This window comes from Piliocolobus tephrosceles, chromosome 7 (assembly GCF_002776525.5).
Source record: "Piliocolobus tephrosceles isolate RC106 chromosome 7, ASM277652v3, whole genome shotgun sequence".
NCBI lineage: Eukaryota > Metazoa > Chordata > Mammalia > Primates > Cercopithecidae > Piliocolobus > Piliocolobus tephrosceles.
In genome coordinates, this window is record NC_045440.1 from 118466966 (window position 1) to 118491226 (window position 24261).

General features: G+C 35.7%; 1 long non-coding RNA gene across 1 annotated transcript in view; it reads right to left on the reverse strand.

The window, feature by feature from the left end:
• Positions 1-4529: 4529 nt before the first annotated feature.
• LOC111551104 overlaps positions 4530-24261 on the reverse strand; it is a 126173-nt gene continuing 106441 nt past the window's right edge. Inside the window, exon 4 of the long non-coding RNA XR_002734270.1 lies at positions 4530-5651. This is a non-coding gene — a long non-coding RNA (uncharacterized LOC111551104). The remainder of the gene's footprint in view (positions 5652-24261) is intronic.

The following is a 24261-nucleotide window of genomic DNA, read 5'->3' on the forward strand; positions in this document are numbered from 1 at the left end:
AACCAGTCTGTGGGATTTTCTGTTGATGACTCAACAGTGGCATGATTAGTTGTACCTCAGATACGGACATGGTTTGCAAGCCAACTAGGGCCCTTCACTAGACAGGGAGGGTGTAGTGGGGAGACTTGGCAGACCACTTCTCCTTGTGACTGAAAGAGGAAGGGTGTAGTCTGTTTGCACTTATCCTGCATTTCATCAGTTCAACTTGTGATGTTTTCATTCACTTAAAAAAATGATGAAGTGATCCCCAATGGGTGTGTTTTACTTTCTAAACAATAAAGATGTCTGTTTTTTTTTTTTTTTTTCTTTTTCTTTTTCCTTTTGGTGCTGCTAGAGGAGCAAATTTTCACCAACCACTTTTTCCACATTACACAGAGAGGGCATTCAATATCCAAGTGGGTGGCTCCCTCAAATGGATCAATTTTGGAAACCCCCACCTAGAAAAACACTTTGGATTTTTATGGTTCTTTTCATCCAAAGAGCTCAAGGGATTACCAAGCAAAATATGAAAGCTCTGACAACATTTTGAGGTGGTAGCAGACAAGAGTTGCTGATGTTCCTTGGCAGATGAAAAAGCAGTGGCCAAAATGAGGGTACCATGAGACAGAAAATAACAATAGTACCAACAATCCTATGTCTCAAACCACTGCTGCTGCCTCTGAAACTGCTGTCTACCTCTGTCATAACATAGTCTCATTGTGATTATGCACAAAATAATACCCCTTTATTAAAATATCACCATTACCTATGTGTGAGTGTTCATTGTAAGTTCCTGAATGAAACTCACATTATCAAGTGAAAAGCAGTTTTCAAGATGTATGTCACATAATTCTGAGTATTTCTTATTATTTTCACCTTTATTATATTATATCTTTGGTTGACATTATTTAACCTGTGCAATTAATAGTTAATTTGGGGAGCTAATGATGTGCATAAATAAGAATTATAGGTCTCATTTTATTATAAATTAAACTTTCAGTAAAATATGCCATATGTGGCTTCATTTTGCTAGTGGATTGTTTACATGTGCCACATGAGAAGAAAGAAATACTTTAGCAAATACATATTTTATGTTCTTGAAAGAGCTTTGCTTTATTTTTTAAATGAATTTTTCTTCATTCCCAAATACTTTTGCATTTCTCTATACTGTTGCTAAATTTAAGTTTACTGTAAGCTTGAAAGGTTTTCCAGGAATAGGTTAAATCAATTACTAGGTATACAAAACAAATATCCAGAATATTAAACGCACTTCCTCTAAGTTCCAGAACTCAGGTTTATAATATCTCTCTCTTGACCTAAAGGACATGTATTCAAATGAGCCGCAGAGAAAGCTGCTTTTTTTGTTATATTAATACAATCTTTTCCAAAGTAGTCTCTGTTTTAAATTTCAGAAAACTTCTTGTATGCATATTTTAATATATTTAAAATGATGAACCTAGAATTAGAGACCGTTAAATGGTTCATATTTACTCTCTTGAATTTCAAAATGTAACCAGTGCCAAAAACCCTCTGGGTATATGTACAAAATTTGTAAAAATACATAAAAACTTACTGAACCAAAACCACAGTGGAACTCATGATAACTTTCCAGACAGCATAATTCACCATTTAGTCACAGGGGAATGCCAATCTCAAAAGATAGACTTTACACTAAGCCAAGAATATCAACAAAAATAAACACTTCTTGGATTAGGAACAAAAGGAAAATCCAATTCCATTGGCCTTAAAACAATCCTGATATTAATGATAATAAATTAACTGTCTATTTCAGTATGCCAACATTTGAGAAATTTTTTTTCTTAAACCTTGTGCCTTGTTAAAATGATACTGAAAAACCAAGAATATTAGAATATGTAGTAATAACTGTTTTCTATTTATTATGCATTGAGGTCTATACTTCCTCCTGGTTTCATATTAGATGAGTATGGAAACCATATTAAATGTATTTAGCGAAACGGGAGAATTACAGTGAATTACTGCCTGTGTCTTTGAAGTCTGCTTCCAGGTAAGAAGCAAAGGAAGTCCTATTCACTCTATTTCCAATACGTGCCCTAACTATTATGCTCTCCATCTCTGTTCCTGTTGCGCTAGTTCAGACTGAGGCATCTCTTGCCTCACAGTTATAACAGTCTCTTCCCCTCTGTTTCCTCTCCCTTTCTGCTCTTTGCCTTCCCCCATTTTCAATTTGATCTCTCAGCAGTTTGACTCACCTTTTAAGAAATGGTAATCAAGTCACTTCATTCCCTAGCTTGAAATTCCTAACCAACTTCTCATTGTACTTAGGGTAAAATCCAATTTGTATAGAATCTACACAATATGTATGCAGAATCTGCCTATTTCTCTATTGTACATATATATACAACCTAGAAGGATGAGATTATAAAAATGAAGCATTAAAGGAATATGATTCACCCATTTGTTAGCTTCTGATTTTTAAACTATATACACATATATAAATCTAAGAAATTATATTGGGGATGTGGATTTCAGTTGGCTTAGCAGGAAAGAGAAGCTATCTCATAGTAAAAAAGATAAAACGTGGGAAGTTATATTAGATACAATGTGCATAAATCTGACAGGCTGGATGTTTTCATTTCACCAACTATGTCATTCTGTGCCTTTCCTCTGCAATGACAAAAACAGAACTTGCATGAAAAAACAAACAAACAAACAAAAACTTACGATAGTTTGAGGGATTTAGGGCAGCTACAACTAAAATGAAACAAAGTAAAGAATGGCAGGCCAGACGTGGTGGCTTACGCTTCTAATCCCAGCACTTTGAGAGGTTGAGTCAGGCACATCATTTGATGTCAGGACTTCGAGACCAGCCTAGCCAACATGGTGAAACGCTGTCTCTACTAAAAATACAAAAATTAGCTGGGCATGGCAGCACACACCAGGAACCCCAGCTACTCAGGAGTCTGAGGCACGAGAATTGCTTGAACCTGGGAGGCAGAGGTTGTAGTGAGTTGAGATCTCATCACTGCACTCCAGCCTGGGCAACACAGTGAGACTCCATAAAAAAAAAAAAAAAAAAAAAAAAAAAAAAAAAAAAAAAAAAAAAGGAAAAAAAAAAAAAAAAAAAAAAAAAAAAAAAAAAAAAAAAAAAAAAAACAAAAAAAAAAAAAAAAAAAAAAAAAAAAAAAAAAAAAAAAAAGATAAAAAGTAGTGGATGAAGAATATGAGCAAACACTTCTCAAAAGAAGACATTTATGCCACCAACAAATATAAAAAAAAGCTCATCATCACTGGTCATTAGAGAAATGCAAATCAAAACCACAATGAGATACCATTTCAAGCCAGTTAGAATGGCAATCATTAAAAAGTCAGGAAGCAACAGATGCTGGAGAGGATATGGAGAAATAGGAAAGCTTTTACACTATTGGTGGCAGTGTAAATTAGTTCAACCATTGTGGAAGACAGTGTGGTGATTCCTTAAGGATCTAGAACCAGAAATACCATTTGACCCAGCAATCTCATTACTGGGTATATACCCAAAGCATTATAAATAATTCCACTATAAAGAAACATGCACTTGTATGTTTATTGCATCACTATTCACAATAGCAAAGACTTGGAACCAACAAAAATGCCCATCAATGATAGACTGGATAAAGAAAATGTGGCACATATACACCATGGAATACTATACAGCCATCAAAAAATGTGTTCATGTCCTTTGCAGGGACAAGGAAGCTGGAAACCATCATTCTCAGCAAATTAACATAGGAACAGAAAACCAAACGCCGCCTTTTCTCACTCATAAGTGGGAGCTGAGCAATGAGAACACATGGACACAGGGAGAGGAATATCACACACTGGGGCCTGTTGGCAGGGACGGATAGCATTAGGAGAATTACCTAATGTAGATGACTGGTTGATGGGAGAGGCAAACCACCATGGCACCTGTATACCTATGTAACACATCGGCATGTTCTGCACATGTACCCCAGAACTTAAAGTAAAAGAAAAAAAGAAAAAAGAGTGACAGAGGAATCTGTGGCATATTACCAAAAATCAAAGGATCTAGGTTCTAGTCTTGTTCTTGTCAGGTGTGTGATGGTAGGGAAAATAATGTCTTAGAGTCTACTCTTTTGTCTGTAAGATGGGTACGATTTCCACATCCATCACAAATGTAGTATTGTGTGACACTATAAATAAAGGTGCATGAATGTGTCAGGGATAACAGTTTGGCATTACATGTTCCTTTTCTTTAACCCCCAATTCCTATTACCTTTATCCTCCCCTGCACTACTAAAGTGGTAGGAGTATCACCAGCCCTAGGGACCCAAGTAGGGCATTCAAGGACAGCTAAGAACAAAGAACTCAATTGAGAAGCTATGTAAATGGATTTGAGATTCATAGCAAGCACAATTGTCAAAAAACCAAAAAGTTTTCCATATGTAAGACCCCAGGAATTTACTATGAGGACAGTTTTCAGTTTGTGGTTTTAAATAACAACAGCGGCAAAAAAAAAAAAAAAAAAAATAGCTTTCTTAGAAGAACAAAAAGCAGAGCCTAGAGGACTGAGTAAAGTCTATGAAACAGGCATAGAGTGAAGGATTGAGGATGATCACCTAAGAGCAGCTTCCTGCTACACAGGGAAAAGTATTAAACACACACATGCACACAGGCACTCATGTACACTTTTGGACAAGGAAGACCGAGTTTGGAGAATATTTGAAGCCAATAATGTATGATTTAGATGCTCTCTGAGTCCCTGAGGAGAAAGCCACAATCCTATACTTTGAGACTTGACTTAGGGTGAAAAAGAAAATGGGATATAGATACTCAGACTGGATTAGCAAAATCCCAGAGGAGAGAATTATATCTTCAAAGAAGCACTCAAGTAAAATTTCAAGTTCTTTGAAACTCTTCATTTAGAGAAGTACTAGAAAGTCCAAACTGGGGCAGAGATGACAAATGTCTCATTGAGGTGCTTCCATAGATGAGCCCAAGAACAAGCCTTACAAAACCCAGCAGGAATCAAGTGGCAGAGAGAGCAGAGTACACAACTCCCAACAGGACCAGTGCACACTCAGAGTCTTTAGACTGAATGAACAGGGTCCTTACGCTGAAGGGACTTTGGCCAAGAGTTTGGTCAAGAAGGGCAAGCCATACAACCAGAGACTACAAGGAACTAGGGATGGCTGCTGTGGATGCCAGTCTACAGAGCCAAAGATCAGTCAGAGCAAGGAATACCAGAGCAGGGAAGAGTCAAATAACAGCATTAGTATCAGACACCCTCAAGAGGAAAATGATATTTGCTCATCAGAAGTGATACGATTATCTCAAAGTTTCCAGATGAAGCATGTTACACCATTATGAAAATGGGAGTTCCACAGCCAAGTTATGTTTACTTTTTAAAAACATGAAGACAAAATTAATTCACATAAACACACAACTGAATTGTGACTGCAAAAACACCTAATTGCTTACAAGTATGCATCAGGGTATCTAGAAGATGGCATTTTTATTACTGTGATTATTATTATTATTAATGAAAGAATGGGTCATTTAAAAGTTGCCAGCTGCTGGAACTTCTAGCAGCAGAGGCCACAAATCGCTGTGGCGCAGTGTGCTCATCAGTGAGGCAGTTGATCAGGATGGCAGCAGAATGTGTGGAACCATCTGTTCTTGACTATGTGGCACTAAAACAGAAAAAGGGACACATCAGTAAACATTTTCATTTTCCGTATTTTTTTTTCTTTTTCCACAGGGAAAATGTAAGGTAGTCTGATGGCCTCCATGAGAGACAATAAAACCTTTCATACCTTAGTGATATATACATTTTTCTCCTAATTTAAATATAAAAACATGATGTTTTAGGCCCCAAGGTGCTGAAGGGAAACATAATAATTACAAAAAATATATGTAGCAACTTACTTCATGAGTTATGAAGGGAATTTGAGATAGCCAAACTGTTTATGAGTCTTCAATGACCTAAACACTTACAAATGTATTTAAAAGAAGAGGTCGCATACAAAATTGAATTGAAAACATTTAACTACCTAACATAGTTCATTAACTCAAAATTGTCTGTATTAAGATGCTAAATACACCTAAGAGATTGACTCTTATACACTGATGATTATTAAAAGCTTGTATACATTTATGACTGTATTTTTCTTTTTTTTCTTTTTTTTCTTTTTTTTTTTAGATGGAATCTCGCTTTCTTGCCCAGGCTGGAGTGCTGTGGTGCAATCTTGGCTCACTGCAACCACTGCCTCCCAGGTTCAAGCAATTCTCCTGACTCAGCCTCCAGAGCAGCTGGGATTACAGGCGTGTGCCACCACTCTAGGCTAATTTTTATATTTTTAGTAGAGACGGGGTTTCACCATGTTGGCCAACCTGGTCTCAAACTCCTGACCTCAGGTGATCCGCCTGCCTCAACCTCCCAAAGTGCTGGGATTATAGGCATGAGCCATCGCACCTGGCCTATATTTTTCAATCACAGATGAGAAACCCTTTATTCTATTAACTTCATATATTCCTGTAGTCATTCAGACTTATTGAAAAATCACACAGTTTTCCCTCTAGCCATGGGAAGAGCAGTAAATAATCAAAAAGAAAATTACATCATCTGATTATGTTCCAAGTATAAAATTGTCAAGATTAGATGACCGAAAGCGGGTATCTATTTCTAGATTTCAATTGTTTGAGAAATTATTGTGTTGAATCAAATATACTTTAATAAGAAATGTAAACTAAATAAAAGGACTGGTCAGAAAACTGTGCCAATAGTTGAAGGATTATAATTGCTTGTGGAAAATTTTCAATCCCTAGAAGTATGTTTTAAATATCCTGCTAACATATGTCTCAATTACCAAATCTTGTAAAAATGTAGTCTTTCTTGAATATTTTTGAAGAATACTTACAATAGCTATATACAGTAAAACCTCATTTATCTGATAAAAGTTCATTCAAAATAGAGTACAATTTTAAGACCTACTCTTCTGTAGTTGTATAGAGTTTTCCTGTTGAGTGTTCATTTATTTTGAGATAAAATTTCAAGGTTACAGAAATATATATAAAGAAGCAGAATGGTCACACATTAGTTATCAAGCTATACTATGCTTTTCCATGAAAAAAACCATAAGTACCAGCATCATATCATGACATATTTGTACTGAGAATTTAAGTGTCTTCACACTAAAACCCAATTGCCATAACTAGAATAATCATAAGGCTGCATCCATTGGTTCTCAAGGTCACTAAGATAAACGACTAATCTGACATTTCTCTTCACATAAGAAATAGCAGCCTGACTTAGGACTATGTAAAGATAAAAGCTCTTATAAATATTGCTGTACGTTTTTTATAATATTAACCTTTTAAAATATTTTCCACCAAAATACAAATTATTATTTTTAAGAGTAATCTAAAGTAAACGGAAAGGGAACCAAACAAAATAAGGGCTACTATATGTTTTATTCTTGTTTTTTAGAATTAATGTATATTTCTAAATTTGTAATGCATGCATTGAAAACAGAGTTCAAGAGGTATTAAAGTACAGAAAATTTTAAAAGTAATTTTCTTTTTTATTCCTACCCAGCTTTTATCCCCAAAGGCCACCACTATTGCTAGCTCCTTGGATATCCTTCCACAGATATCCTATGCACATGTAAGTATATATGTGCCTATAGATTTCTTCTTTAACATGTACATTTAGCATGATATGGAATCTTTTGTCTATCTTTATTTTTCATTTAATATAAATAGATTATTCCATTTTGGTGCACATACTTTTTTTATTTTTTAAATTATCTGCAAAACATTCCATTGGACAGATTTACAATTATTTATTTAAACAAAGCCAATCAATATACATTTTCAGTGCTGCAATGCATAGATGCATTATTCTGTGTATTTGAAAGTACTATATAAAATACTATATAATGATGCATTCTGCATATTTTAAAGTGTTATATATAATACTATATAATAATGCATGTACACATTGCAGCATTGAAAATGTATATTGATTGAGTTTGTTTAAATAAATAATTGTAAATCTGTCCAATGGAATGTTTTGCAGATATTTAAAAAATAAAAAAAAAAAAATTATATGCACCAAAATGGAATAATCTATTTATATTAAATGAAAAATAAATATAGAAAAAAGACTCTATATCATGCTAAATTTACATGTTAAAGAAGAAGTGGAGGCCTTTGGAGAGAGAAAGGCTGGGTAGGAATAAAAAAGAAAAAATGTATAGATATATATATATGTATACACACACACACACACACACACGTATGTGTATATATATGTGTGTGTATGTGTGTATGACATATTCCTAGAAAATGAATTGCTGGAACACAGGATATGCATTTATATTTATGATTAAATAGTAAAGCTGCATTTAATTTCAAATATATCAATTCACGCTCTTTTATAAGGTATAAAAGTATCTGTTTCCCCATACTATAGGGTTTAAAATGCATTCATTGTCATTTTGAAAATGACCAAATTGAAGACATATTTGCCTATGTTTGAAAATTTAAAAAATAAAAAACACAAACATAAGCTACAACGGAAGGTTTGCATATTTTCTTTTATAAAACTAAATATAATCTCCAAATTTGAATTTTCTTTGGATAAAATAATGTCATTTTTCACAAAGCCAGGTTATTTAAAACTAATAATTATCTCCAAATTTCAGCATTATTACAAATAAAATAAAATTACTTCAGTTTGAATACAAATAGTGCAATTGTAGAAAGCGATTCATTTCCTCATGTATCATTTAGAGGCAGAGAATGCTAGTAATCAACTTAAGATCACTTATCAGAAATCAAATATTTAATTCTATTTTTCCAAATTATTTGTTTTCTTAATACTTCATGTCTCGTCTTCTCTCTAAAATAAGAAATCCCAGGGTTTGAATTCCTCCCAATAAAGTACACTATTAAAAATTAAAAGAAAAATATTGAGCCAAAATTTTATTCATTCAAGTGCTAGTTTCTTTTTAGTACTTAAAAAAAAACAAATGTAGACTTATGCATAAAAACGCTACTCTCAACTTTAATAGTTAAGGAATTTCAAGACTGCAATGCTTGGTTAAGAGTTACTTACTCAACAATATTTCTCTTTAAATAAAACTACACTTTACATTTTACAGTTAATCAATTTTGAAAGATTAGACTTGATAAATATATTTTTTATAGTATGGCATGAAGTTTTTATATTGAAAATAGCTATGCGGTTGTAAAATATCCCCAATGCCTTTGAGCACTGGAAACATTTTCCTAATTTTCCATAAGATACAGGATTAAATTGCAAAACATGAGGAAAAGAAATTCTTGATCTTTTTTTATTTTTATTTTTGGACTGAGTCTCGCTGTTACCCAGGCTGGAGTGGTGCAGTGGCGTGATCTCGGCTTGATGCAACCTCCGCCTCCTGGGTTCAAGTGATTCTCCAGCCTCAGCCTCCCGAGTTGCTGGGATTACAGGCATGCACCAGCAGGCCCTGCTAATTTTTGTATTTTTATTAGAGATGACATTTTGCCATGTTGGCCAGGCTGGTCTCAAACTCTTGACCTCAGGTGATCACCCACCTCGGCCTCCCAAAGTGCTGGGATTACAGGCATGAGCCACTGGGCCCGGCCACTTCTTGATCATTTTAACATTGTTGTGAAAAACTTTCACTATCTAGACTCATGTTCATTTCCTACTTAATTTTATTTAGCTTGCCTAATCTTCTTACATGATTCTCTTTTTTTAATCAATACCTATTCAGAATTGTTTTTGCTGTGATAAAGCCCCAGTAGTATTAATTGGACACTTTGAAGCATCAGACGTCACAGTTAAGTAAAAACTCCTTTTAAATCAAAAGTGCTCCTTTAAAAAACTGCTCAACTGAAATTTGTCTCACTAAAACATTCAAGAAAGGGGATGAACAAGGCTGGCTTTCTGGCCTTTTCAACCAGACTCCAGGGACCGAGTGCAAAGATCTGGCAGTAGTACCAGTTTGATTTATCTTTGACCACCGCTGGGGTAAAGAATATCCAGACATAACAAAAGACAGCAGCCAGAGGTCAGTTCCACTGGGTTATCTGAATAAGGCTCTCAGCAGAAGGAAGTGGGACTATTTATAATCCCTGGGGAAAGGGATAAGAAGAACCTGGGGTGTGTCTTCATTGGGCCCCAGAGTCCCAGCCCCAAGAATCCTTATCTGAGCAGAACTTGATAAAAAGTTTTCACAAGACACTAAGGCATTATCAGCCTCAGTGACTCCTGAAATACTAATACTCTCATCCATAAGAGAATATTAATCCTCGGTGACTGTGTACAATGCCCATTCTTGCACTGAGATTTTATTTCATGGAAATACATGTTTATATATTTTTACATATTTATAATTTTTCATGAAAATCTATTTTTAATGTCTTAGAATTATCAGATATTGGTATTCTGTGATTCATAAAAATTTATTGTTGCCACTAGCTTTTATCACACCTTAGAAAATTTGAAAACCTGTTTAGGCCTTTATCATTTTGGCACTTACTGTTTACTGTCTATAGTATCTTTCTACTGTGTCCCATAATCAGCACTTTTGTCAACTATCTTTTATGAATGAAGCCCTGACTAGCTCTCCCACAAAAGAACTTACTTAATTTTGTCCTCATTGCCAAAAGATACAGTCTAATTTCCAGAGCATTTCTTATACTATTCAGAATCTAGCTCCAATTAACTGCCAAGTCATATCTCTCTCTATTCAACTGTATGCATTTTGCATTGCAGACATTTAAAACTTATTGAAAAGTTTCTCAAATGTAACTCTGTTTTGTTTTGCTTTGTTTTGTTTTGAGAAGGGACGTCACTCTGTCACCCAGGTTGGAGTGCGGTGACACACTATCATGGCTCATGGGTCACTGTAACTTGAATGCCTGGGCTTAAGAGATTTTCTCATCTCAGCCTTCTGAGTAGCTGAGACTACAAGCACATGCAACCAACACCAGCTAATTTTCGTATTTTTTATCATAGAGATGAGGTCTTGCTATATTGCCCAGGCTGGTCTCAAACTCCTGGCCTCAAGCAATCCTCCCACCTTGGTCTCCCAAAGTATTGGGATGACAGGTGTGGGCCACCCTGCCCAGCCTCAAACGTAACTCTGTACCATTGACCTTACCATTCCACCAAGCACGTTCCTATTGTTTATTCAAGGTAAATTATACGCCACCTCTTCTATGAAGCCTCAATAATTATGATGGCAAAACTAGTAATGTCTCAATTTGCTATGACTTACCGAATCTACTAGAGATTGTGTTAATCTGTATTGTAATTATTTCTCTATGTGTTTGATCCTTTCATTAGACCATTAGCTAATTTTTCAGGACGTGATTTTTATATTTGCCTGTCTAATGCCTAATGTCTGAAGCCTACATGAGATTAGACTATGATAGATAATTGACAACCTAATGTTGAATGAATAAACAATGAAGTAAATACATAAGTGCAGCAAAACCGCAGAGAAGATCTACATAGTTAATATTTTTCTGGTAGAAGGCTGCCTGTTTTTTAATATCCCAATGTTATAAAACATATGAGTCTTTTAGCACAGTATTTTTCAGCCAATTATTTATATAGAAAAAAATGCATTCATGTCTCTAATACTCAATATGACATTTCTTAACAAAATTGTTTGGGGAAAAAAAGTTATGTTCCAAATAGAATTGACACAATGTCATAATCACAAGGACATTTTGAGGAGCAGGCCAATTCTCATCAAAGGGGGTATTTATCTTAGATGTTGCTGGCACTAAAAAAGGCAATGTCACTGCAAACAAATTATATTTTTATCAAGCAAATAAATTATATTTGGTGATCTGGAAGAAATATTTTAAATATTCACTGTGTTTGAGGAAATTGAGAGCTTGGAGTTGACAAGTACTCATTATATTTTTTTCCCATTTAAAATAATGGGAAATAGATTCTTGACAGCATTTCTGTTCAGATCATGATATTGAAGAACATTATTTTCAATACATGGGAGATAGCTATATAACATTTATACTTATTACATTCAAGCCATTGTGTTGTTTATTAAGACAAATACAAAAATAAAGTGATTTATTTCTTGTCATCAAGGAGCTTATGGTTTAGTTGGAAGAACAAGGCATACACGTTACTAACTATAATATAATCCACATCTGAGAAATATGGCAGGCTCACAATTAATCTTCATATTGAATGCTAACAGATGAAATCGTAGTGAATGCATGGGGTGCTATATTATTGAAGACTCTGAGGTCACAACCCAGCTTGAGAGAAGAACACTATGATGATTAGTGATGTTTGTAACAGAAACATACTTGCCACCACTGCTCTATAGACTCGGAGAATAAAGGAAGCAGTTCAACTTGAAGTGATAAATTAAAATATCTTTAAGAGGTGACATTTAGGCTGGGCAGGGTGTTTTTAGGATCAGGAATACAAAGAAGCAGTCCAAGTGAAATAGTGCCAGAAATTAAGTCTAGATTAGAGAGAAATGACAAAATACAATGAAAGCAAGTAGTCATGTTGGCTGAGGCCAAATTTGTCCTCAAAATGTCAGCAAAGGACAGCTGTTAAGAGAGCCTCTTTCAATTTGACACATTATGGAAGGGACAGTACCTTTGGTCTTATGGGAACAGAGACTTACTCTGTATACAGATTTGCCTTTGCAGCACCAATGCTTCTCCCAGGACTACCTACTACAGACTTATGGAATGCCTTATACACTGTCATGATATTCCACATGGTATTGCTTCTTATTGAGGAAATTAATTCACAGAAAATTAAGAGAGGCAATAAGCCTCACTCATGTACACCTACTCATGTAATTCACTGGTCTTAAATGCTCCCATATTCTGAACTGATGGCTTGACACAGCAGTTCATATTCTGAACTGATGGCTGAACAAATGGACATTTGAAGACTCACTTATAGCATCACTAAGTGGAAAAACCTTGCAGCTCTGAAGCAATGTTGTTCAGAAGGCTGTGTATATCTGAATCGGTGTCAAATATATGGTGTTCTTTCTCCATGGCCAGGGTTCACAGGTCCAGAAATTAAGAGATGAAAATGGGAATGGCACCATATACTATTACCCCCTAATGATCCACTAGTAAAATTTCGGGATACTGTTTCCATGACCTCACCCTCTGCTGGAATAGAAGTTTTAGTTTCAAAGGAAGGAATGCTTTTACCAAAAGACACAACAATTATCCACTCAACTGGAAGTTTAGACTGCCACCCAACCCATTTGGGCTTCTCATACCTCTGAATCAATAGGCAAATAAAGGAGATGACTGTGCTGGCTAGGGTGGTTATCCTGACTACCAAGAGAAAATTGTACAACTGATCCACAATGAACTGAAGGAAGAGTATGTTTGGAATACAGAAGATCCCTTAGGGAATCTCTTAGCATTACCATGCCCTGTGATTAAGGTCAATTGAAAACCAAAACAAGCCAATCCAGAAAGGATTTCTACTGGCCCAGACCCTTCAGGACTGAAGGTTTGGATCACCCCATCTGGTAAAGAGCCAAGATGAACTGAGGTACTTGCTGAAAGTAAAGGAGATCCAAAATGGGTAGTGAGAAAAGGTTGTTATAAATACCACCTGCAACCATGTCACCAGTTACGAAAACAAGTACCATAATTGTCATGATATTTCCTTCTTATTTTTATGAATACATTTGTGTGGGAGAGGTGGGGGGAGTGGGTTTGTGTGTATGTATTAAGCAAATATCTTTGTTTTCTTCCCTTCCTTTATTTTTTGTTAATTCCCTTATCATGTAAGATAAGAAGATTTCACATCACAGTGTTTAAGTATTGTTAATTTTACATCATAGTAGTTAACTTACGGAATATCGAATATTAAACGTCACTCAAAGACTTTACTACTTCTTCTGGGGAAAGTTAGAATGTGTTTTTGGTCATATGCAGGATGGTTGCACCATGTTTTGCAAAATTATGCCTTGTTATTGTCTTTATTTGGAGATTAAGTATGTTTTAAAGAGATGTGTATCAATGCTAAGTTGACAAGAGGTTGGTTTGTGATGGTTAATTTTATATGGCAAGTTGACCGAGCCGTAGGGTGTCCAGACATTTGGCCAAACATTATTTTGTGTGTGTCTGTGATAGTGTTTCTGGATGACATTAACATTTGAATAGGTAAACTAAGTAAAGTGGATTGTCTAATGTGGTGGGCCTTATCCTGTTAATAGAAGACCTGTGTAGAACAAAAAGGCTGAATAAGAGGGAGTGCCTTCTGACTGCTTGACCTGCAATATTGCTCTTTTTCTGACCTGGAACTGTAATTTAAACATTACCTCTTCTTGTTCTCAAGCCTTTAGACTTGGGCTGGAACTCATACCATCTGTGTCCCCTGCGTGTCCAGCTTGCCAATTGCAGATCTTGGGACTTCTCAGATTCCACAGACGTGTGAGCCAGTTTTTTATAATAAATCTTGAAAATCTCTTTCTCCCTATATATATATATGTATGTGTGTGTGTGTATGTATGTATGTATAATGTGCAACAGAGGATTGAATTATATATACATAAAATCTATTGTTCCTTTCCTCTGTAGAACCCTAAGACAGCGCATACCAATAAATTTGGCCTCAATAAACTTTATGTTTTCCCGGTTATCCTATACCCTTAATATCTATTCCCATACATTTCCACCAGGTTTTTATATAAATATTTATATTTTAAATGTGGAATTTTTTTTTTTTTTTTTTTTTTTTTTTTGGTGCACAGTTCAGTGAAGCTCCTGGAAAGTCACACTTCTTATCTCATCATTTAGAGCTGAGTCTTCAACTTGAATCTAGTTAAATGTCTGGAAGCACTCATGCTTATTAAGTCCTGAGAAAAATCAACAGTGCTTTGCAAGGCAACTACCACAGGGGAGGCCAATACTGGTGCTTTAAGCTAAGGAGATTAGCTTTCTTATAAATGAATATTGTTTATCATTTTTCAAAACTTCTAAAACACACACACATATTTTATTTTACAATGTAGCATCTTCCACATATTTTGGGTTAACACATTCTTTTACTTAGACATGTATTAGATACTTAAAAAAAAAATCCATTGAATGACAAACATCATCTACATTTTTTTCACAAAGCAAGTGTTCATTTTTTACTACAAATCAGCAGAGAGGTAAAACAAAAGTCTCAGATAGAGGTTGTGAAACTTACTATTTTGCAAGAGCATCCAAAACCAGCTATAAAATGCATAATCTTTGAGGTTATTCATCTCTATTTTATAATAATTTTCATTCTCCTTTTTTTCCCTTACATCAATAGTTCGTTTCTTCCTCCACCTCTAAAACTATCAGCCTCATCACAGCACATTGTACCCTTAATACATCAGAAACTCCCAATTGACTTCAAAATGCATTTCTCTCTATTTTATTTTCATAACGAATTTATCTTTACTCACTTTTAAGGGAGGAGGCCACCCCTCATATTGTCTTATGCTCAATTTCTGCCTCCAAAGAAAGAAAAAGTAAGAAAGAAGAAAGGCAGAAATGAAATCCACAGGCAGACAGTCCTGGGCCTGGCAGTTAAAGATCGACCCCTGACCTAATAGGTTAGATTATCTATAGATGGCAGACATTATATAGAAAAGCACTGTGAAAATCCCTGTCCCGTTCTGTTCCATTGTAATTACCAGTGCATGCAGCCCCGAGTCAGGCACCCCCTGCTCGCTCAATCGATCACGACCCTCCCATGCACACCCCCTTAGAGTTGTGAGCCCTTAAAAGGGGCAGGAATTGCTCACTAGGGGAGTTCAGTTTTTGAGATGAGTCTTGCCGATGCTCCCACTGAATAAAGCCCTTCCTTCTTTAACTCAGTGTCTGAGAAATTTTGTCTGCAGCTCGTCCTGCTACATTTGGCTGCATTGATAAATATATGATTATATAATCTATTACATACTTACATATGTAATAAAATTTTATATAAGCAAAAAACAAGATAAAACCAAATCTTATTTATTAAGCAGGGAGAGAGAGAGCAAAAAGAGGGAGAGACTTCCTTCTATAAAACCCTTTTATGGAATCACTGTGAAAGGTAAGATTACTACAATATTGTCACTGTTTTTAATGAGACAAACATGTAAGCAGCTGTAGTTATAGCCATGGCCATATGTAGTAGACAGAATTTCAAAATGGCTCCCAGATTCTTGTCTTTGGGGGCACATTTCCTGGTATAATAGCTTCCTATTAAGTCTTAGCCAGATTTGTGGATATAATGGGATAGACTTACCATAACTATGTTGCATCATAAGACTGAAGATGTAATTAAATTTTTGAATCAGTCGACTCTTGATTAATCAAAAGGAAGATTATTCTATGTGACACTGTTGATCAGAATACCACTGCGATGGTTAATATTGAGTGCAAACTTGGTTGGATTGAAAGATGCAAAGTATTGTTCCTGGGTGTGTCTGTGAGAGTGTTGCCAAAGGAGATTAACATTTGAGTCACTGGACTGGGAGAGGCAGAACCACCCTCAATCTGGGTGGGCACCCTCTAATCAGCTGCCACCTCGGCTACAATAAAGCAGGCAGGAGAAGATGGAAGAACAGACTTGCTGAGTGTTCTGGCCTTCATCTTTCTCCTGTGCTTGGATACTCAGCACAAGCAGATATAGAATAAGTAATCAAGTATATTTAGCTTAAGTCTCCAGCTTATACATAAGAAGTTTAGGCACCAATATTTGCAGTTAAAAGAAGTATTATTAGAGAGGAATAATTTCCTCCAAGTTAAGAAATTCCTGTAAAAGAGAAACTCTTTCCAGTAAGTATACAGATATGCCCAAATCATTTTGAGACCACTGGCTTATTGAATTCATAGTGTTTGTGTCTGGGTGATGAAAGAGACAAAGACTGATTAGCACATAAACTCTGAAATCTCAGCGAAATAAGCCTGTGGCAATATTCAAGGCTGGCTTGCTCTTCTCTTCTCTCAGTAGATTTCAATGGAGTTAAGACTCCCTTGCTTCTCTGTGACATGGCTAGCCGCTTATTTCAGTAGCAGGTATAGCTAGCAGCACATTACTTTGGGGAAGACAGGAAGTGCTTAAAATCAGCACTATCAGCTGAGATCAAATGAGAAGGTACGTAGAAAAAAGACTGATAAGCAGTTAAAAAAATTACCATGAAATGAAGCATTGTGAAATCCATTTTGAATTAAGTATTTTCTCCTATGCATGTTGTATTAAATTCAATTTTTTCATAACAAATTATTACAAATTTAGCTCCTTAAACAATACGATTATCTTGCAGTTTCTGTAAGTTGGGGGTTCAGGCACCACGAAGCTGAATTCTCTGCTCACTGTCTTATTAAGTCAAAATCAAGATGTCTGCCAACTTGCACTCTCTTTAGAGCTCAGATTCTCTTCTAAGCTTATTCAGATTGGTGGCATATTTCAGTTCCTTGTGGCTGTAATATTGAGGCTGTCAGCTCCTAGGGGGACCTAGAATTTCCTGCCATGTGGCCCCCTCTATAACAGGTGGTTTGCTTCTTCAAGGACAACAGAACAGCTTAAATCAGAATTTAAGAAAATGTTCAAATGAATATATTACAAATGCAGGCTGGTTACCTATATAGTGATGGAATTACAATGAACTGGAAAGCTTCTCCTATGCTGAATTATTCTTATCGTAGGTCTTGGCCAGTTACAACTAATTGCTTTGCTTACACAACTGAACACAACACGAAGTTAATAGGTTGTGATATTTAAATACCTTCAACGTGAAATGCACCAAACACTCCAATGGAATCAACACAAACTGTGTTATTTTTGCACTGATACTAAACAATCATTCCATTCCACTGTTAATAATCTTCCAATAATTCCCATTATTTAAACAGGGTTTCCCAATACAGTACCTATTAGTTACATGTGGCTATTTAAAGCTAAATTTAAACTAATCCAAAAAATAATTAATTGCCTCCATCTTACTAGCCACATTTCAACTGTACAATAACCACATGTGGTTAGTGGCTACCATAGTACACAGTGCAGATTATAGAATATTTCAGTCGTCTCAGAAAGTCCTATTGGACAATGCTAAATGAAGCCATAGATTCTCAAGCATTTATATTAAAGCCTTTCATAGTTTTACCTCTTCTGTGTTTTTAAAACTTAGTTCCCTCTTTCTGCCACATTTAGCTAGCGCTCCAACCATTCTAAATCATTTGTCTTTTATAAATCATATATAATGGAAATTTTGTTTGTGTCATTCTCGTGGTCATTAATATCATCCATTCCTTTTCCCACCTGATGAATTCCTTCTAATTATTTAATACTCGGCTCCAGTTTTATCTCCCGTGAAATACCTTTCCTCATATCCTCAAGCACAAATAAGCATTTTCTCTGTGCTCCCATGATACGATTGTCCTATTGTAAACCATGGGTCATATAGTATTAGAGATTGTGACCCTCCAGAGGAAAGGGCCTTTTTTCTTTCTTTTTTTCATATTTATATTCCCCCATTCCAGGTGTAATAGGCACTAAATACTTATTAACCTATCCATTCATATGTTTAGTTTCCTCATATTACTGATTGAGTGACATCAGAGTGATAACTTTATTAACTGCTTATATACAGAAACCAAAACTCCATGTTACTAATCAGAAGTTGACCATATAAGATGGGAGCTACAGTAAAAAGAAGAAGAGAAGAAGAAGATGTCTTAAACAAAAAGTATAGCTTGGTGGATAGTGTAACATGTTACAAACTTACTAAATAAGAAGTTAGAGTTATCTTTCTTGAAACCTCATAAAGTGTATGTATATATACACATACACACACTTTTTTTATAGTTCCATGGTTCTTGGCTTCCAGAGAAAGTGATAAGTAGTCAGAAATTTCAAGGAGGCTGCTGAGTTATCCTTGATAATTTGATGGATCTGGGGAGAGCACAGCTTTCCAGTTCATTGTAATTCCATCACTATATAGGTAACCAGCCTGAATTTGTAATATATTCATTTGAACATTTTCTTAAATTCTGATTACACAACTCTCCCTTATGTTCTAATTCCAGAAAGTGGTTAATTGAAAAGAAACGAAATAAATTCTAAGATGTGCTATTTGTAAAAGTTGCACTTAGAGCTATGAATAAAAATATTGTTTCACTGTCTAGCTGTGAGTCATAGTTTCTGTTTGTTTGTTTTGGTAGCCTTTAAAAAAAATCAAAATGCTCTAGTAGCTTCATCTGGCAAAAGCAGCAGAGCTCTACAGATTTTATTCTATCTGCCTGCCATCAGTCATGGATCTGGAAACGCCCTCAGGCACACGAGACTCTCTGAGTGACGCAGAAGAGTCCTTTTCAAGGGTCTTGGAATATGCAATGACTTGGCTGCCATCAAATATTTCTAGAGGAAAGGAATCCTCAAGTCCAATAGACCAGAGGGTCTTCTGGCTTTGCCAAGAAGAGTGACAGAGGCTGTAAAACTGTCTGCTCTCCTCCTCTGCTAAATGTCTTGCCAGAAATCACACAGACTCAGAGCTGTTGAAAATACGGCTGTTTTATTTCAAACTGCACCATGCAAGGATGCTGCTTCCTACTCTCTTACGCCATCTACTGGAACTTATTCAAAACACTGATCTACTTAACAGCTAGAAAAACTACATTCCAGAGTACCTCCCGTTTCCCTGTTATTTCTCCTTGAAGTTTTTATCCTCAAGGAGCAAAGAATCTGACTGTCAGCAGTTTGAATTTTTTTTGAAGAATATTTTTTAAAGAAAATGGGAGCCATGGACAAGACAAGTAAAACATAGTTCATTCTCAACACCATTATCTATTTTTTGAGCTTCTCCTCTAGAATAAAGTTTGTACTGCTTTTTCCAGAGCATTCCACCTTTTCTGCATTGACCTTGTAATGTGTGGTGATTGAATCAGTAACTTGCAATAGAGAACAGATCTTGGATTTGAAGTCAGATTATTAAATTTCAGTTCTGACCTGTATGCCTTAATATGAGAGATTTGCCAGTATTCTTAAAATGTTGAGAGCAAATGCTCTTATATATGGGATTTTCGTGAGAACTCTGGTGTGGCAAAAGAGGTGTGCCAATATATCTACAATAGCGCCAATAATGGAACTCCCACCGTCAATTCTAACCCAGACCTCTCTTTCCTGTTTGCCTCTTCAACTTGCCTTTGACCTTCTTTTTAAAAAATTTTTTAAAAATTTTAAGACCGGGCATGGTGGCTCACGCCTGTAATCCCAGCACTTTGGAAGGCTGAGGCAGGTGGATCACGAGGTCAGGAGTTCAAGACCATCCTGGACAACATGATAAAACCCCGTCTCTACTAAAAATACGAAAATTAGCTGGGCGTGGTGGCGAGCACCTGTAATCCCAGCTGTTCGGGAGGCTGAGACGACAGGAGATTCGCTTGAACCCAGGAGGTGGAGGTTGCACTGAGCTGAGATTGTGCCACTGCACTCCAACCTGGGCGACAGGGCAAGACTCTGTTTCAAGAAAAAGAAATTTTTTAATAGACTTTTTATCTTTTAGAGCAGTTTTAAGTTTCCAGAAAAATTGAACAGAAAGTACAGAAAGTTTCTAAATACATTTGTTACAATTGATAAACCAATATTGATGCGATATTATTAACTAAAGTCCATCATTTACATTAGGGTTCACTCTTACTGTTGTACAATTTTATCGATTTTCGGCCGGGCGCGGTGGCTCAAGCCTGTAATCCCAGCACTTTGGGAGGCCGAGACGGGTGAATCACGAGGTCAGGAGATCGAGACCATCCTGGCTAACACGGTGAAACCCCGTCTCTACTAAAAAAATACAAAAAACTAGCCGGGCGAGGTGGCAGGCGCCTGTAGTCCCAGCTACTCCGGAGGCTGAGGCAGGAGAATGGCGTGAACCCGGGAGACGGAGCTTGCAGTGAGCCGAGATCCGGCCACTGCACTCCAGCCTGGGCGACAGAGCGAGACTCCGTCTCAAAAAAAAAAAAAAAAAAAAAAAAAATTATCGATTTTGACAAATATATACTATCATATATCCATCATTACAGTATCATACAAAATATTTTCACTGCCCTAAAATCCTCTTGTGTTACACTTAATCATGCTCCACCACAGCCACCTCAACCAATAACCAACGATTTTTTCACTGTCTCTATAAGGTTCGCCTTTTCCAGAATGTCATTTCATTGGAATCATACAATATGCAGCCTTTTCAGACTAACTTTTCCATTTGGCAATGTACATTTAAGGCACTATTGCCTTTTTGTGACTTAATATCTTATTTCCTTTTATTGCTAAATACATATTCTATCATGTGGATGTGCCATGGTTTGCTTATCCACCTATCTTGGGTTGCTTCCAATTTTGGTCAGTTACGAATAAAGTCGCTATAAATATTCGATTGCAGGTTTTTGTGTTGACACAAGTTTTCACTCATTTGAGCATATACCTAGAAGCACAATTGTTAGATAGTATGTAAGGCTGTTTATCTTTGTAAGAAACTTCCAAACTATCTTCCAAAGTGGTTGTATTACTAGCAACAAATGAGAGTTTCTGTTGCTCTACATCCTTATCAGCATTTGATACTGTAAATGTCTTGGATTTTAGCCATTCTAATAGGTGTGTAGCAACTTATTTTCACTCCCTCTTCGAATGGCTCTCAGAGCTCCACTGTGATTTTTCCATTGCTGACTGGCCTCAAGGACCCTGTAAAACTAGGAACAACTTAATGAAAGTATTCACCTTTGTTTGTCTCTATCTCCAGTAACCACAAGGCTTGGCACGCAAAGGGTTCTAAAACTGAATGTGATCTTCTGACTACAATTGTTTTTTTTCTTAACCGTCCTTGGAATCAGGCACTGTCCAGCCACCTTATTCTGAACACTTCACTCTGTGGCTGTGTGACCTCAGGCAAGTCACATAATCTCTCTGCATATCTATTTACTTATCTAAAAACAGAACCTTCAATAATCGTTATGGCAATCTTAAAGATTTTGGTATAGATACATAAAATATGAAGCACTTTATATGATATAAAGCACTATATAAATATCCCTCCCTGTATCCTCAAATATATTACAGAATATTATACATGCACACACACACACACAATTAATGTCTTAATTGAATATGTAGGCCAAATCATGGTAACATTTTAAAATGTTTCTACATTAATGATAATGCACACCAAATATGTGCTTCTGAATATATTGTTGAAAGATAATCGTTCTCTGTTACAAAAATTAAAGTGTATTATTTGTTCTCTAGTTATTTTGTGCAAGCTACTTACCAATTATCTGATAATTGAAGGAGTTGGTGCTGATGGTGTGGGATTGACGGGTGGTAATGATAAAAGCTGTAGTCAATAATGCTAAATACTGCATACCTGACAGGGGAAGCAAGTAAAACTAGGCTACCTGCATTACAGAGTCTGATATAACATTTTCCAAAGCCATTGGGATCTGAGGCAAGGATAACTGTATGATTGTTTTCTGGGCCACAGTCACTCTTAGTATGGAAAAATTATTTCCTAAGCACCTACAATGTCTCAAGAATTGCACTTGCTCAGCTCTTGTTTTTATAAAAATTTCTGTACTTTGCTCACATTATTGAAATATATTTTCAGTGAGTTAGCAATTAGTTTATCATATTGAATATATTATTCTACTGTCTCTGACTTCTACATATTCTATAAAGAAGTTAAATATTAATCCACATACCACTCTTTGAATGCAATCTGTATTTTATGCTCTGGTTGATTTTTGATTGCTCATTTTGTCTTTGGTACTACGATTTCATTTTAATGTTTCTTGGGTTGGAGTAATTATTCTTTCTAATATTCTTTGGGATTCATTGGGAATCTTAAATCTGTATCTTTCATCAGTTCAGAAAGTCACATATTTTATTCATTATCTTTCCATGTCTCGCCTCTTCTGTATTCAGTTTACCTTCTCCTTCTGGAACACCAATCATATATACCACAGAACTTATCACTCAATCTTTCTTCACTCTTAATCTGTCCTACATATATTTTTCCATCTTTGAATTCCTCTATGCCAACTTCTAGATAATTACTTCTGACTAATCTTTCAGCTTCTCTTTTCTCTTCAGCTATGTCTGATCTTCTTTTAAAATTTTCTATTGAGCTTGTGATTTTATTAGTGGCATTTTTTATTTCTAGGCATTTTCTATGATTTTTTTAAATTGGTCATTTTTACACTTTTCTTAAGACTACAGATATTTTCAAATCTATCTTCTTATTTTTTCAAATACAATAAGTAGATGTTATAGTCTTCACTTAAAAGTCTAATATCTATCATCTGTGTGCATGTTTCCATTGTCTATTGTTTCTGATCATTCTGGCTTACAATGCCTGAATCTTCATGTGATTAGTTATTTTTAACTGTGTATTTCTCATAGTCTTAAAAATATCTATATGGGTATTGAAGATTAAAATTAAAGAGCCTTTTTCTAGAGATTTGCATTGGCTTCTTGGAGGCATCTAAGGGCACTACCATTCTGAAATTACTTTGACATTTATTCACAACCTAGGTTTTTTTGTTTTTTGTTTTGTTTTGCAACTACCAGGTGATACTAATTTATGCTACAACTCTTATTCAAACTGGCTGTGATTACAAATTTCTTTGAGATTTTTTCTCTCTGTTCTACATGACTCTACTTTCCCTGATTTTTGGTGGACGGGGGTAGAAAAAGCAGATCTACTTCTCATTTACCCTTACTCTGATGGTGTTGCTTTCTGAAGTCCTAACTTTATGTAGGAAAAATCTCTAATAAGATTTATTCTCTTGGTTTAATGGTAAGCCCTGGGTTTTAACTTCAATTACCCTCATGTTTAAGCCATCAAAACTGAAGGGTCATTGTCCTTGATTGACAGTTGCTTTCAGGGCAAAAATAGCACTAGTTCTCCCTTACCATTTGTGTTCCAGGTTTTCCTTAGATTTTGGTTTCCTAATTCCTTACTACCTTGTCAACTATTTGGTGGCTTTTGAAAAGTACTTTAAAAATATTTTATCTAGCATCTGTTATTGGTTTTAATGGGAGGACTGGTCTGAATAACCCAAACTACTAAGTCCTTAGAAACCGAACAAAAATGGAACATTTTCTAAACAAATTTCTTAAACTGAGTTTGAATCTATGCCTGATTGAGAGTGGAACAGGACACTGAGAAAACAAACCTGGCCAGATATTAAATTCATTAACCAATCTAATGTCTCAGAAATAGTGATGCTATGATAAGTGTGTACTGA